Below are 16,538 nucleotides of genomic sequence, written 5' to 3'. Positions count from 1 at the left end.
TGCTGGTGCTGTCAGGAGGCAGAGCAGGAGGACCTCTGAATTTGAGGCTAACCTGGTCTAGTGAAAGCCTGCCTCAAAAGTCGAAACACAAAACAGCGTGACTGTGTATTGTGTAACCTGTAAGTGTTCTTTAAGTGTACCGGCCTAAAAGCAGTACATTTCTCTCTGGGCTGTGGGGTGACAGGGCACAGCTGGGCCCTCTTACTCAGGGCTGCCCTGTGATATGGCTCCCTGACACATTCAGAGTCCATTCTGACTGTTTGCAGGGAGTTCAGGCAGTGTGGTCCTTCCATGTGACACTGAGGCTGCCAAGGGACCTAGTCAGAAGTTGCGAGACTTCTCCTACCCCAGCCTCGTGTCCCAGAACATCACTTCTGCCACACTGCGTTTGTCACTCAAGGGACAAAGTCATCAGCCCGGATTCTAGAGATAGAAAATGGGCTCTTCTACCCATCAGGAGCAGAGCGGGGTGGGTACAGGGACAGGGGTTGATGGTGGCTGTCTTAGCGATTGTCCATCTTAGTAAGAATTGGGGAAACTACAGGGAGTGGGTTTGTAGGTTACAAATGCATTCATTCCTTCTACTGTGTTTGCATCACTGCTGTGCTGACAGTGCCCGGCTCTCTTAGTCTTGCTTTTACAGCTGTGGTCCACTTGGAATGACAATATTTATCTATAAACCCATCTCACCCTGGAGGAGGCTGATTTCTTTTCCCATTTAGCTGTTTTGTTTGAGACAGGATCTCACCGTGTAGGTGGTTAATTTTTCTGTCTGCTTGATTCAAGCTAGGGTCATCTGGGAAGAGGGAATCTCAATTGAGAAAATGTCTCCATGGGATTGGCCTGTAGGCCAGTCTGTGTGAGGGTCTGGCCCACCATGAATGGTGCCACCCCTTGGCAGGTGGCCCTCGGTCCTGTGAGGAAAGCGGCCCATCCTGAGCCTGACGGGAACTCACTAAGCAGCCTTCTCTGGGGTCCCTCTAAGTGCCTGCTCTAACTTCCCTCAGTGATGTGCTGTAATGTGGAAGAGTAAGCCAAACAAACCCTCTATCCCCGAGCTGCTGTTGGGCATGGAGCAGGAAGCAAATTAGAACACCTGGTATAGGGGCTGGAGAGATGGCTCAGAGTCTAAGAGCACTGCCTGCTCTTCCAGAGGACCCGGGTTCAATTCCCAGCAACCACATGGCATCTGATTCCCTCTTCTGGTGTAAAGGTGTGCACAGATCAAGCACTCATATGCACACACACAAAAAAGAGAATACCTCTTATTCGTGTGTGTGTGTGTGTGTGTGTGTGTGTGTGTGTGTGTGTGTGTTTGAGCGTGCGTGTGTGCAGAGGCCAGAGGCCGACACTGGTCATCTCCCTCAACTGCTCTCCACCTTAGTTTTGAGTCAGGGTCTCTCACTGAAACTGGGAACACTGGGATCCTCCTCTCTGGGGATGTAGACACAGCCTGTCCATGCTGGCATCATGTCTCTGTCTCTCCAAGTGAATTTTAGGAGGGTCACGTCTCGCTTGCTTGCCACTCCCCTCTCTGTAATAGTAATGGCATTTTTGGAGCTCTGGCTTGACTCTCTGCTCTCTCTCTCTCTCTCTCTCTCTCTCTCACACACACACACACACACACACACACAAGCCAGTTTCTCCGAGGATACTTAGAATACACACAGCGAAAAGACTTTCTTTCTTTCCAGTAACTCCCACCAGATGTGTTTGCTCAAAACCCTTTTCCCAGCAGGCTTCCGGCTCCCTGAGTACCACCTCAGTCTGGGTCTACACTTTAGGCCTGTTTCAAATTTCAGACGTGTCTCACACACACCCACCACCGTCTTTCCCCAACATTGCCAGACCCAAAGGGTGTTGGGGGTGTGGAAGAGTCCGGCAGCTGGCCTACCCACCCCTGACCCCACCCTGCTTTTTGTCTTCCTTATAAGGGGTTGAGGCAAGAAGGAGAGAGTGGGAAATGTGCTTGGTTGGATGGACATTCCCTGTGTGGGGCGGAATGAGGATTTTATTTGCTGATCGAGCTCATTCCTGGGGCCGCCACATACTCAGTGGTGAGAGCCTCACCTGCAGGGTATTCGGCAACATCCTTGACCTCCACAACTAGATGCTGTGAGCTGCCACCCTAAGTGTGACAATCAAAACTGTCTCCAGACTATTTCCAGTGTCCGAAACACTTGCAGGAACAAGTGTGGGTCTCACAGATCTCCTAAGGAACTCCGGGGCTCCATATCTTCCTGATTCTCAGAGGTGGCCTTGTGCCATGCTGCTGTGAGGGGGTCCCCAACCCCCAGCGCTGGGACCTGTGGCAGAGACAGCATCCACCCTGGAGGTGTAGGACTGTCCTGGCACTGTGCCCCTTGGCTCCCCACCCACTTTGTTGTCTTTGGGCACTTTGGAAACCTGCTTTAGCCCCAGGACGGATCAGCTAGAATTTGACCAAGTGGACAGCCAACTGGAACTCAGGCCTTCCTTGTCCTCTCATACCCTTTACAACGACTCCCTGTGTCCCCAACTCTATAAACCCTTCACCTGCTTTCAGGAAATACCAGCCAAATCCTCCTGAAGGCGGCCTCGTTCCAGACTCCTGCTCTCCTCCCCAGGTCCCCTTGTGTAGGAACACCAGCTCCTTCAGGTCAGGCCAGGTGTCTCACGGGAAGGCCATACATACACAAAGTCACAAAGTCCAGGGTTCTCACTGTGATTAGGAGTAGGGTCTTACAATGGACCAGCCACAAAAGAAACACACACAGAAGAAAGAAAGAAAGAAAGAAAGAAAGAAAGAAAGAAAGAAAGAAAGGAGAGAGGGAGGGAGAGAGGGAAAGAAGAAAGAAAAAAGAAAGAACTGGGGCTGGAAAGATAGTTCAGTGGTTAAGAACTCTGATTGGCAGCCTGGCGTTGATGGCGCACGCCTTTAATCCCAGCACTCGGGAGGCAGAGGCAGGCAGATCTCTGTGAGTTCAAGACCAGCCTGATCTACAAGAGCTAGTTCCAGGACAGCCTCCAAAGTCACAGGGAAACTGTCTCGAAAAACCAAACCAAACCAAACCAAAACAAACAAACAAACAAAAAAAGGAACTCTGATTGGCTGGTCTCTCAGAAGTCCTGAGTTCAATTCCCAGCAACCATATGGTGACTCACAACCATCTATAATGAGATCTGGTGCCCTCTTCTGGCCTGGAGGGACATGTCCAGACAGAACACTGTATATACATAATAAATAAATGAATCTTTTTAAAAAGAAAAACTAACGTGTTCTTTTACTAAACATTCACGCTTTATTTATTTATTTATTTATTTAGTGGTTTTTCAAGACAAGGTTTCTCTGTAGGTTTGGACACTGTCCGGGAACTCTCTTTGAAAACCACGCTGGCCTCGAACTCACAGAGATCCACCTGCATCTGCCTCCCGAGTGCTGGGCTTAAAGATGTGCACCACCACCACCCAGCTCAGGCTTTAATCTTAAGCTCCACTCAATCTTTATTTTTGGTTCCCCGAGACAAGGTTGAACTATGTAAACCAAACTGTCTTTAAACTCACGGATATCCACCTGCCTCTGCCCCTTGACTTTGCTTGATTTTTAAATCTTGCACATCCTTTGAAGAATGTAACAAATGGCTGGGTGTAGCCAATGTGAAGACAGGAGGCGCCACACTTCTGTCTCAGGCTGTGCTTGCTTCTTCTATAGGACTTTAAGAATTTAATACATGTCACGTGGTGCACGCCTTTAATCCCAGCACTCGGGAGGCAGAAGCAGGCAGATCTCCATGAGTCTGAGGCCAGCCTGGTCTACAAAGTGAGTTCCAGGACAGCCAGGACTGTTACACAGAGAAACTCTGTCTTGAAATCACCACTGCCACCCCCAGAAAGAAAAAAATAAAAATTAATACACTCACTTATTCTGCTTTGCTATGGCTTCTATTGAAACACTTTCTTGTAACATAGTCAAGGATCAGGCTTTTGCTGGAGGAATGAAAGTCTTGTCTCCTCCTCCTCCTTCCTCTTCTGATCAGGAAGTCAACCAGCCTGCCATCTGTCTGGCTGCATGTGTGTCTGTGTGAGGGTGTGGGATCCCTGGAACTGGAGTTACAGATAGTTGTGAGCTGCCATGTGGGTGCTGGGAATTGAACCAGGGTCCTCTGGAAGAACAGCCAGTGCTCTTAACCGCTGAGCCATTTCCCCAGTCCCCGACTGAGGATCTTAAGGGGGGAGGGACCATCTGTGGCTACTGGCTATCAGGCTTTATCCCGATGCCACCACATACAGAGGGCCCGGAGATATCACTGACATTAGGGTTGTTTGGTTCTAACTGCCATGCACCTGTGTCTCCCTGAACCTGACCCATTTGGCACACTTGGTCATAGAGCCTTGTGACTTCCTGTACTGTTTGCTTTATGCCTTATCATGGCTAATCTGTGGTGGGCCTGGCCTTTCTCCTCCCTCTGTTTTATGCTCTGTCTTTCTTTCTAACTAGTGCTGCCACAAAGGCAGCCATATGTCATGGCAACTGCTTGTTTGACAGGAGTGTGTGCCCACAGAGAAGACACTGGAAGGTTTCTACCGAACAAAGTCTTCAAGGATGTGCAGGTATTTGGAGCTCGATGGAGCCACCAAAACCCCACATGCTCAAGAGGTCTCTGTGTTCCCGAGGACACTGGGCTTGCATTTGTATTTCAGCTATTCCAACGGCCACCAGGGCTGCTGCTCCCTACCACTGTCCTTGACGATGCTGGGAGGGTCACTCCCAGTGTGCTTGGCTCGGCAGCCCCATGCTCAGCCCTCATCCCCAGCAGGGTTTTTGGTATCCTATGGAGAGAAACAGCATAGAGATCCAAGTTAGTGCTATTTTTAGAAATAAAGCTCAGCAAACCTCAGCTCCCAGAGACCTATTCAGAGGCTGACAACGGAGAAGGTGCCCTGCTTTTCCTAAGTCCTAGTCTGAGTGAGGGAAAGTCAGCATGGTGGCGGAGCTTGGGCCTAGAGCCTAGAGAGCAGATGAAGCCCCAGGCTTAGCCCAGCACTGCCGGGGAGTCTAGCCTGACAGGGTCTCACTTGCTACATTTGTTACGTTTGATGTTATCCTCCCAATAGTCCACGTTGCTGGTGGCAAGACTCAACAGTCCCAAACACACGCCTCTTGGCTTGTTCCATCAGGTCCTGGGCAGGTACCTCAGGCCACTTGGAATAAGCCCATCCTTTATCTTCCAGCTTTTAAAACAGAGGAAAAATGGCTTTCCATTCTCAAGCTGAACCTACTGCCTAGTTAACAATACTGATTTTTTTTTCTTAAAAACTGAAAAAAAGGCTGTCTGTAGAAAATGTCACCTTGTAGTCTGCAGAGCTGTGGGAAAAGTCCAGCAGGTCTGGTGCCCCAAGGAATGGCCTGAGTAATTTTTGTAATTAATGTATTTATTTTGCTTGTGTATGTATGCACATGTGTGTGCATGTTGATATGGGTGCAGGCGTGTGTGCAGCTCCGTGTGTGTGTGTGTGTGTGTGTGTGTGTGTGTGTGTGTGTGTGCAGCTCCATGTATATGCATGTGTGTGGGAGGGACCAAGGTCAGCCTTGGGTGTCACTCCTCAGGTGCCATCTACTTTGTTGTGTTATCTGTGTGTGTGTGGGGGGGTGTTTTGCCTGCATGGGTGTCTGTGCACCACATTCATGCCTGGTGCCCACATCGGCCAAAAGACGGTATCAGATCCCCTGGAACTGGAGTTAAGATGGCTGTGAGCCACCATGTAGGTGCTGGGAATTGAACCTGGGTCTTCTGGAAGGGCAGCCAGTACTCTTTTTTTTTTTTTTTTAATTCTGCAGATTTTTTTAATTTGAATTAGAAACAAGATTGTTTTACATGACAATCCCAGTTCCCTCTCCCTTCCCTCCTCCCTTACCACCCCCCTCAGCTAAAACCCTACCTATCACATATCCTTTCTGCTCCCCCTGGATGGTGAGGCCTTCCATACGGTGTCATCAGAGTCTATCGTATCCTTTGGGATAGGGCCTAGGCCCACCCCCATGTGTCTTGGCTCAGGGAGTATTCCTCTATGTGGAATGGGCTCCCAAAGTCCATGCCTATGCTAGGGATAAGTACTGAACTACTACAAGAGGTCCCGTAGATTTCTGAGGTTTCCTCTCTGAAACCTATGTTCCTGGGGTCTGGGTCAGTCCCATGCTGGTATCCCAACTATCAGTCTGGGTACCAAGAGCTCCCCTATGTTCAGGTCAGCTGTTTCAGTGGGTTAGCAGCCAGTACTCTTTTTTTTTTTTCTCTCTGTGTAGCTTTGAAGCCTATCCTGGCACTTGCTCTGTAGACCAGGCTGGCCTCGAACTCACAGAGATCTGCCTGCCTCTGCCTCCCGAGTGCTGGGATTAAAGGCATTCGCCACCAACGCCTGGCTAGCCAGTACTCTTAAGCACTGAGCCTTCTCTCCAGCCATTTTGTGTTTTGAGACAGGGTCTCCCGTTGACCTTGAACTTGCTGAGGTGGTTAGACTGGCTGGCTAGTGAGCCCAGGAGTCCCCTTACCTCTGCTTGCCCAGTGCTGGAATTACAACCTGGTTTTGTAAAGAGAATTAACAACAACAAAACAAAACAAAAAACAAAAACCCAACAACAAATAGGGGCTGGAGAGATGACTCAGAGCTTAAGAGCACTGGCTGGTCTTCCAGAGGACCTGGGTTCAATTCCCAGTACCCACATGGCGGCTCACAACTGTATCTAACTCTAGCTCCAAGGGATCTGACACCCTCATACAGACATACACACAGACAAAACAACAATGCACATAAGATAAAAATAAACGAATCATTAAAAACAAACAATGCTGGGTAGTGGTGGCACATACCTTTAACGCCAACACTTAGGAGGCAGAGGCAGGTGGATGTCTGTGAATTTGAGGCCATCCTGGACTCCAGAGTGAGTTCCAGGACAACTAGGATTATACCAAGAAATGCTGTCTTGAGCAAAAAAAATTAACTGGTCAGTTGAAATCTCAAAGAAGTTTTTTGTTGTTTCAAAACAGAGGCTTCTTTGGGAGGCTCCTGCAAACCCTGCATTGAGGTTCAAATGAAACCAGAAAGGATTTCGGGGAGGGAGCGTCCACACCTTAGCAGACCTCCTTCCACTCCCCAGGAGCAGTTTGTACCATTCAGCTCACCGACTAGGTGAGGCTCATCCAAGTTATGGTATGTAATCTGCTTTATTTAAAAGTATGCTGATTTAAGTGTTTAAATACTTAAGAAAACACAACCGCAGAAACCTCTAGAATGTTTCATCAAATATCTGAACAAGACCCAGCTAATTTGACACATAAAATTAATCACCACAGACCCTATTAACTTAGACAAGGAAGGCCAGGCATGGTGGCCCATGCCTGTCACCCCCACACCCAGGAGGCTGAAACAGAGGGCTCATGACTTCGTGGCCAGCAGGGCTACATAGTAAGTTCAAGATCGGCCTGGTTGACAGAGTGAAGCCTTGTCTTGAAAAGGACAGGTAAGAACCAGACCTGGTAGTGCAAGCCTGTGATCTTAGTTACTAGGGAAACTGAGGCAGCGGGATCTTAAGTACCAGGTCTTCGTAGGCTACTCATACAGGCTATTTACTAGTGTGGCTTGTGGGGCTGAGTAGTCCAAAAATGGCTGTCATCCAAAGGCAAGCTCAGGAGCCCAAGTCAGTTCAGGCCATTCCCCTGATGTCACCGCTCAGGGGTCCCAGTCTGTGCTGGAGCCCTCGAGAGCTTCCAGTCTTCAGTCTGCCTTGGGATCCTGAAGAAGTAGATTCCAGTACCAATGAAGCAATGCCTCAGCAACAGGAGCAATGAACTTGCCAGAGTGAGAGTGAGGGCAAACAGGCAAAAAGCAAAAGCTTTCTTCTCTCATGGCCTTTGCGTGGGCTGCCACCACAGGTCAAGTGAGCAAGACAGCCCCTCCAAGGTGTGCCAAATGTAGTCAAGGTGGCAACCAATGAGCCATCTCGTGGCTTGAAATAAAAAGTTAAAAAGAAGTTAATGATATAGGCCATTGCCTGCCTCACGTACATGAAACCCTAGGGGTGTGTGTGTGTGTGTGTGTGTGTGTGAGAGAGAGAGAGAGAGAGAGAGAGAGAGAGAGAGAGAGAGAGAGAGAGAGAGAGAGAGAGGAGAGAGAGGAGAGAGAGAGAGAGAGAGAGAGGGAGAGAGAGAGAGAGAGAGAGAGAGAGAGAGAGATTACGCCTGAAAAATTAATCAGCAAAAACTATCAAGGCACCGCCCTGTCTAAGACTGCAATCCCCCCAGAAGCAGACGCCCTGGAAAAAAAACGTGGTAGAACTAGTTTATCTAGGAAGTGAAACTGGGGTTGCTGGGACGGCTCAGCAGCACTTTCTGAGGACCTGGGTCCAATTCCCAGCACCCCATGGCGGCCCCAACCACTCTAACAACTCCAGTCCAAGAAGATGGAGCCCTCTTTTGGCTTCTGTGTGCACTGTGTGTCTGTGGCACATAGACACACATGCAGGGAAAACACCCAAATGCATCAAAATTTAAAAAAAAAAAAAAAGGAAGTGAATCCAAGAAGCCCCAAGACCAGAAGAAAGCAAGGGAAAGATGACTTGCTCCTCCACACACACCCAGGCCACTGAGTGGGCAGCAGAGGCTGCTTCTCACCAGGAAGCCGGGAAGATGCTGAGAAGTGCCCTGCAGTAAGCCTCTAGCAAGCAGTGCGAGCTCTGCTCCGGGCACTCCTGCAGCCTGGGAGAGCAGGGGGCTTCCGGGACCCAGGGCTTTGCTCTGGCCAAGACCAAAAGGAATCGCAATGCAAACCCCCAGTTGGTTGGCAGTGCTCAGGGCAACTGTGAGACTACAGGAAATTGCCAAACTCATTCTGCTCTGTGATAGGGTGAGGGACGAAGGTCAGCAGGCTGTCACCTGAGAAACTCTGGTCTCCGGGAAAGTTTAGGCCTGTGAGGCAGATGAGTGGGGAAAGGCGCGAGGTGCGCACGCCTGGGACGGAGTTCCATTCCCAGATTCCATGGAAAGGTAGAAGAAGAGAACCAACTATACAAAGTTGTCTTCCGACCTGCATACACATGGCACATGCCCCACCCCTCAATTAAAAAAAAAAGAAAAAGCTTTTTTAAAGAGAGAGAGGGGCTTAAGTTGTTCTTGCAGAAGACCCGGGTTCAATATCCAGCACCGACATGGTGGTTCACAGCCATCCCAACCACAACTCCAGGGGATCCAACGTCGTCTTCTGACCTTCATGACACCAACCATACACGTGTCACACAATACATACAAGCAAAACTCTCACACATAAAATAAGTCTAATAAAAAATTTAAAAATTAATTAGGACTCAGGGAGGCTAAGGCAGGAAGATTGCCATGGGTTTGGGGCCAGGCTGTGCTCCAGAGTGAGGCTCTGTCAAAAAAAAAAAAAAAAAAAAAATCCCAGCTTGGCAGGCTTTTGGTTTAAGCACCCCTTTAATTGTTTAATTTTCCTTTAAATGCGATAAAATGTGGAGGCCCAGGGCAATTTGGCTCTCTAGTTGCCTCACTACCTTGCTCGAAGCATTGCAGCCAAGAAGCCCCATTTTGGGTGCCAATCAGATCGACCTGACGCCAACACTAGAAGTTGCTCTGCAACAACAGCTGTTCGCTGCTGAAGGACAATCGGGCAGGGAAGGCACTCAGCCCCACTGTGTAAAAGCGAGGGCTCGTCTCCTGCAATCAGGAGCCTCGGGAGCTCTGGGCAGCCATTTCCACCCCCGCCCCCCGCCCCGCCCCTCCGCGGCTGAGCACTTCCCCCGGATCCCCGGATCCCCCACAGAAGTCCTTGGAGCCTCGCTGACACAGCCTTTACAGCCTTAGACGCGCTGCTGCTTGTTCTCAAAACCACTCCTGGCTACACGGCCAATGGTTGGGTCATTTCCTGAGCCAGTCCTATGCCGCCCCCTGGTGTTCCAACATTTTAAAATATTATTTATTTATTTTACTTAATTTTGAGGCAGGGTCTCACTATTAGTGATGGTGTGGGAGGAACATTAGGCAGGAGTCTGTTAAGCTCAGACTGGCCTCAAACTCACAGCAATCCTACTGCCTCAGCTTCCCAAGTGCTGGGGTTACACAGGCATAAGCTACCATGCCTGTCTTTCTTTACCTACTTTTTTCTTTTTTCTTTTCCTGACATGGGCTGAACTTGGAGGATTGCCAGCAGTGGCAGAAGCCACAATAGTGGGTGGAGGGCAGTTGTAGGGCAGGAGAAAGGCCTGGGCAGAAACAATAGGAAGCCGAGATACCAGAGGTGAAGACAAAGCTGGGGAGGTGATTCAGGGGTTAGAGTGTGTGCTGTATGATGTGTGCTAATCCCAGCACTTGGGAGGCAGAGGCAGAAAGATTTCTGCAAATTGGATACCAGCCTGCTCTACATAGAAAGTTCCAGGCCAGCCAGGGATACATGGTGAGGCCATGTCACAAAAACAACGAAAAGAATCAGATAGTAGGAGCTGGAGACATTGGTTCTAGGTGTAAGAGCACCAGCTGCACTTCCAGAGGACCTGGGTTCAATTCCCAGCACCCAAATGACAGCTCATCACAGTTGTGATTGTGACTCTAGTTTCAGAGGATCCGATGTCCTCTTCTGTCCTCCAAGGATGCCAGCCATAAATGTGGTAAGAGACCTGCCAGCAAAACACCCATGTGCACACACACAGAAAATAAAAATCAGATAGCAAACATTTTAGTATTATCAGATCAGACAGGCTCTGCTGCAATCACTCAGCTCTGCTGATGTCAGCTGAACCTAGTCTTCTGTAATGTGCAATGAAGGGTTTGCATGCTCCAAACAAAATTATTCACATAACTAGGGATGAAGGATCAGAGAAGGAGTAGGTGGGAACTTACTAGGTGTTCAAGAGCCTGAGTTCCATACCCCCCACACACACTCTGCAAAGGAAAACAATCTTGTAACAGACATGATCTCCCCCAACCCCAACACTTCACTGCAGGATGTAATTCATTAGCCTATTTGTATAATTTAGATTGCCAAAGAACAAAGTTTCTCTATACGTTTTGTTCAAAGTCTAATTGGCTATCATCAGTGATTCACAATTTGAGAGCATCCCATCCACTAAGTAGAAGGTGCTAGGCTGGGTGTGGTGTTACCTTTAATTCCAATTCCCAGGTGGCAATGTTAGGAGGATTTGGAGTTTGAGGCTAGCCTGGGCTACTTAGCTAATTCAGGGCTCAACTGAGCCACAGACAAAATGAGCCAGGTGTGGCATCTTCTGCCTGTAATCCTAGCATTTAAGGGGTCTGAGACAGGAGGATTACTGTGACTTCAGGGCCAGCCAGGGTTATGGAAACAAGACTATCTCCAGAAAACAAAAACCAGAGGGAGACAGAGACAGACAGCAAAACCCCTCCACTGAGCAGAGAAAATTTAGGCTTTGTGGACAGAAAAGCACCAAAGGAAACAACCCAAGTCAGGGTTTCTCTGTAGCTTTGGAGCTTGTCCTGGCACTCGCTCTATACAGCACTGACCTTGAACTCAGAGATCTGCCTGCCTCTGCCTCCCGAGTGCTTGGATTAAAGGTGTGCACCACCATTGCCAGGTGTGCTGTGTTAATATTTAACCTGACTTGTTTTTTTAAAGATGTATTTATTATATATGCAGTGTTCTGCCTGCATGTCAAAAGAGGGCACCAGATCTCATTAGACCTCCGGAAGAACAGCCAGTGCTCTTAACCTCTGAACCATCTCTCCAGCCCTAATCTGGCTTCTTTGGTAGCTCCTTTTCCTACCAAGACCCTAGCACACTTTCTAAAGCCGGGGGGGGGGGGGTGTGTCTAATGCAGTAGCTCAGGCCAGATAATGATTCCTGTAAATTTTACGTAAGATTAAATCTGACATCAAGTCCCTACAAGCCAGGATTTGTGATTAAAAGTCCAAGGGCAGTGGAGTGGTGGTGATGCATGCCTTGAATCTCAGCACTCGGGAGGCAGAGACAGGTGGATGTCTGAGTTCAAGGCCAGCCTGCTCTACAGATTGGTTCTAGGATAGCCAGGGCTACACAGAGAAACCTAGTCAAGGCTTCCCCCTTTCCTGAGCCTCAGGCATCACCTCTGGTCCTTCATCTTTCTGAGAAGCCCCAAGCACTGGCTACAAGACCCGCCTGCCAGTCTGTGCATTCTCACAGCCCGGATAGACTCCTCTCCCCAGGGCTGGGGCACTCAGGGACACTCCAGACTCTAGCCTTGAAGTTAAGCCCTGGTTCAGTGATAAAAATCTCCTAAGGGACTTTTCAGTCCTCAGGACATGTCCCTGTGTGCCCTCTCTGTCTTAAGGCGACTTGGAGGAAAATGAAACTCAGCTTCTTTCTAAATAAGGTCACTTTGCCCTTTGTTTATCCCGAGTTATATTACACTCTGTCTTCACTCTCCCATGATCCTTTAAAAAGGAAGTTTTGATGGCTGCCAAGTGTCCCGGGGTCTGAAGGAACATTATTTATTTATCCAGCCACCCTGTTCTCTTGGGCGTTCAGTGCTGCGCCTAAGTTTTTTAATGCCTGAATGGAGCAGGTGTTCCTCATACAGTTACTTCTCTTCCCGGGGAAGGTGTTGTAATGTGACTTGGGGGGGGGGCGGTTCCTGGGGAACTGCATAGCACTATCACTGCTTTTAGGGCCAGTGAGATGGCACAGCTGGTAAAACCACTTTCTGCCAAGCCAGAAAACGTGAGCAATCCCTTGGACTCACGTGGTGGAAGAAACGAAATTACTCCTGTAAGTTGTCCTTTAAACTCTAATTTTTTATTTATTTTTTTTGGGGGGGAGCTATCTCTCACTATGTAGTCCAGGGTAGCCTTGAACTCATAGATATCTGCCTGCCTCTGCTTCGTGAATGCTGGGATTAAAGATATGTGCCACCATGCCTGGCCATCTTACATAGTTCTTGAAGCTGGAGATCCCATGGGGACCAGCACGGCTGGTTCTGGTGAGGGGGTCTCCCTCTCTTCTCAGTGGCAGGCAGCTGCCCACACACCACATCCCCACATGCCGAAGAAAGGGCACACTCTGGTGTCTTCCTCTTCCCAGTGAAGGCCTCTTGTTAGGAATCCACTCACCTCTATCCCCAGTTACTGCCCAAAGCCTGGTTTGCCTGGAGGTCAGGCTTCTGAACTTGGGGATGGAGACCTTCAGTCTGTGACAATGACGGCCAGCCAGGCCTAGGCACCTGGGGGCTGTTGCAGGGCCTATCTTGACAGTGGACAACCTAAGGACCAGGAGGGGTCCTTATGGGGTGACCAACTGCTCTCCCTCCAGGAACTGAGTGGCTCTGGCAGACATGACACTTCTTTGTAGCTAGCATGACCCCAGGGAGCTTTGTTAAGATGTGGAAGGTACCTAGGTAGCCACCTCCCCTTTCTTCCTGTGCCAGGGAGAGGGGATGGCAGGGGCACTTTCCAATCAGGACCTGGGGATGGTGAGGCAGTGTGCTCATGGGGTCCTGGATGACTGTGGAATAGTCTACTTTCCTGCTCCTCAGGGGGAAAAAAGTTATGCACATGTTCTGAAGTTCCTCCCTGCATTATGGGCCAGTTATCCTTTGCCTTCTCTGATAAGACTCGGGCTTCCAAATTGCTTTATTTTCATGAGGTAAGAGGAGAGTGGGTGGGGAAGGGAGATAGGGATCTTAGCTCAGCTGATAGTGTTTGCCTGGTGTGCACAGAGCCCTGGATTCCATCCCCAGCACAGCATAAAATGGGTGTGGCGACCTATGCCTGCCATTGCAGCACTTGGGTGGTGGAGGCAAGAGGATCAGAGTTCAAGATCACCCTCAGCTACATAGTGCATTGAGGCCAGCCTGGGCGACAAGATAAATCTGTCATCCCCCCACACCCTCAAAAAAGTAAAAAAAGACATGAGTAGGTGCCACCTATAGAACCGATTTAGTGTGACAAGAATGGTGTGATTTTTCTGTACAGAAGTTTGTTTTTATTCTAAAAGCAATGGGGAGCCAATTTCTTTTTGAGGGGGGCTTCCTGCCAGTTCTCCATGCGTGCACAGAGCTCATGGGTCACAGTCAGAAGCAGATTGTGAGGTGGGACCCATGGGAGGTGTGAGGTGAGGGGAGGCTACTGTGGATGGCTCCCACTAAGGAGCTCTTGGTAGCGCTAGTCAGACAGTTGTGAATGGATGAAGACACTTGTAAGCCCTCACCATACACTTCGCTATTAAGACACACCATTTCGGCTCAGACCGGAAGCAATGGATCCAACTGATGCTGGATTGGAACTGGAGAAACCAGGTGCTTTTTTTGTTTGTTTGTTTGTTTGTTTTTCGAGACAGGGTTTCTCTGTGTAGCTTTGGAGCCTATCCTGGCACTCGCTCTGGAGACCAGGCTGGTCTCAAACTCACAGAGATCCTCCTGCCTCTGCCTACTGAGTGCTGGGATTAAAGGCGTGCGCCACCAACGCCCGAGGAAACCAGCTGCTTAGACATAACCTTCCTTTTGTTTTCCTCAGGTATTTGCCTCAGCACGAGATCAAACACATTCTGTGACAACTGAAAGGAGACCGAGATGTAGGGTGTTAGTTCACCCCAGTGACTCCAACAGTCTCAACACTGGGTAGACTGTGGCACACATTGAGTTTAGGGTCACCCTGGGCTACATGTGGAGACTCGGTCTCAAAGGAAGAATAAAAAAAGACTTTGAAGACATGGGTAAAGCTCTTGTGGGAGGAGGGAGGTCACCACAGGGAGAAGGAACAGCACTGGTAACCGAGAGGGGGCTTCACAGAAGCAAAGGAAGAGGCAAGCTTTCATGTGGTTGTTAGGACCATGAATGTGGAGTGTTTGCAGGGTTTTTTTTTGTTGTTGTTGTTGTTATCTTGTTTTTGGTTTTCTCTGTGTTGTTCTGGCTGTCCTGGGACTCACCCTGTAGACCAGGCTGGCCTTGAACTCACAGTGATCTGACTGCCTCAGTCTCCCAGGTGCTGGGATTAAAGGTGTGTGCCACCATCACCTGGCTTGGATGTGGTGGGGTTTGTGTGTGTGTGTGTGTTGTTTTGTTTTTTGAGACAGGGTTTCTCTGTGTAGCTTTGGAGCCTGTTCTGGAACTCACTCTGTAGACCAGTCTGTCCTTGAATTCAAAGACATCTGCCTGCCTCTGCCTCAGGAGTGCTGGGATTAAAGGTTCATACCACCATTGCCTGGAGATGGTGTTTTTAAATCTCTGCCTTGCATAAAATATGTATCAGTGCGGCTGGAGAGATGGCTTAGTGGTTAAGAGCACTGATGCATAAAATATTGTTCAGTGGTTAAGAGCACTGACTGCTCTTCCAGAGGACCTGAGTTCAATTCCCAGCACCCACATGGCAGCTCAGTTCCAGTTCCAGGGAACTGACACCCTCACACAAACTTGCAGGCAAAACACCAAAGCATATAAAATAAGCAAATCATTAAAAAAGGGTTATTTATCAAACACTGTGGCTTCACCTTGTGTTAACTGCACCTGGTGTCTGGACCTTGGATAACACTAACATAGGAGGACAGAGAGGGGGGTCCATGCGATGGATTATTTAAAGAGTGGAAGGAAGGGAGGCAAGAACTGGTACTAGGGTAAGGCCAGAGAGCTTATGGTCTGGCCACCTTCCTCAATATGCCAATTAAAACTGCCAAATCAGGGACTGGAGAGATGGCTGGACAGCTAAGAGCACTGGCTACTCTTCCAGAGGACCCAAGTTCTGTCTCAGCAACCAGCAGCTTCCAGACTGGAGTCCCAGTGTCCAGGGATCTCACGCCTCTTCTGGCCTCTTCAGGGCGGGGGAGGATTGAAAGTGGAAAGCAGAAATCAGAGACCCAACGTGGCCACATCGGGAAGAGGGCAAAGGGATCCAGTGAGCCCCACCAGTCTGTCTTCCAGGAGGGCCAAGGATTTGCGCCCTCGGCGGCCCCGCCCCGCACTGACCCCTCTGACGAGTCGTGGGAGCCGTGTGAAATCTTCGTGGGAACGCGGCATTCCCAGGAGGAGTCCCCGATTCTTTAGGGGTCCCTTTTTGGAAAGTCTGATGGCCAGATCCAGAGACACGGGCCTCCCGACACGAAGGCAAATGAATGAGAACTGCACCTGGCGGCCTCACTCCCGCGAGTCTGCGGGAGCGCACTGCTGTGACCGAGAAGCCGGAGCAGAAACTGGCGGCCGCGAAACCGTGCCTCACGTGCAGGCACGAGGACAGGGTCGCGGCGACGCCTCGGTGACCAGGCTCTGGGGCAGCGCGGCGTTAGCGCCGGCAGCGAGCGCGAAACCACTCGGTCCGCCGCTTTCAAAGTAAAGCTCAGTCTGCGCACGCGCGCGCGCGGGGAGGGGGAGGGGGCGGGAGGGGCGGGGCGCAGAGCGCTTTGTTTACCATAGAGGCGCGAGGCTAGATCGTCTCCGGTCTCCCGCCGCGGACATCTTGGCTCCTGGCAGACGTTGTGAAAACGTCCGGGGCCACTTCCTAAGTTTGGCGGCACCATCCCAAATCCTGCACTTAAAACACCTGTCCTGGGAGACTCAA

This window comes from Cricetulus griseus, chromosome 7 (genome assembly GCF_003668045.3).
Source record: "Cricetulus griseus strain 17A/GY chromosome 7, alternate assembly CriGri-PICRH-1.0, whole genome shotgun sequence".
NCBI lineage: Eukaryota > Metazoa > Chordata > Mammalia > Rodentia > Cricetidae > Cricetulus > Cricetulus griseus.
Note: the sequence above shows the minus strand (reverse complement) of the source record.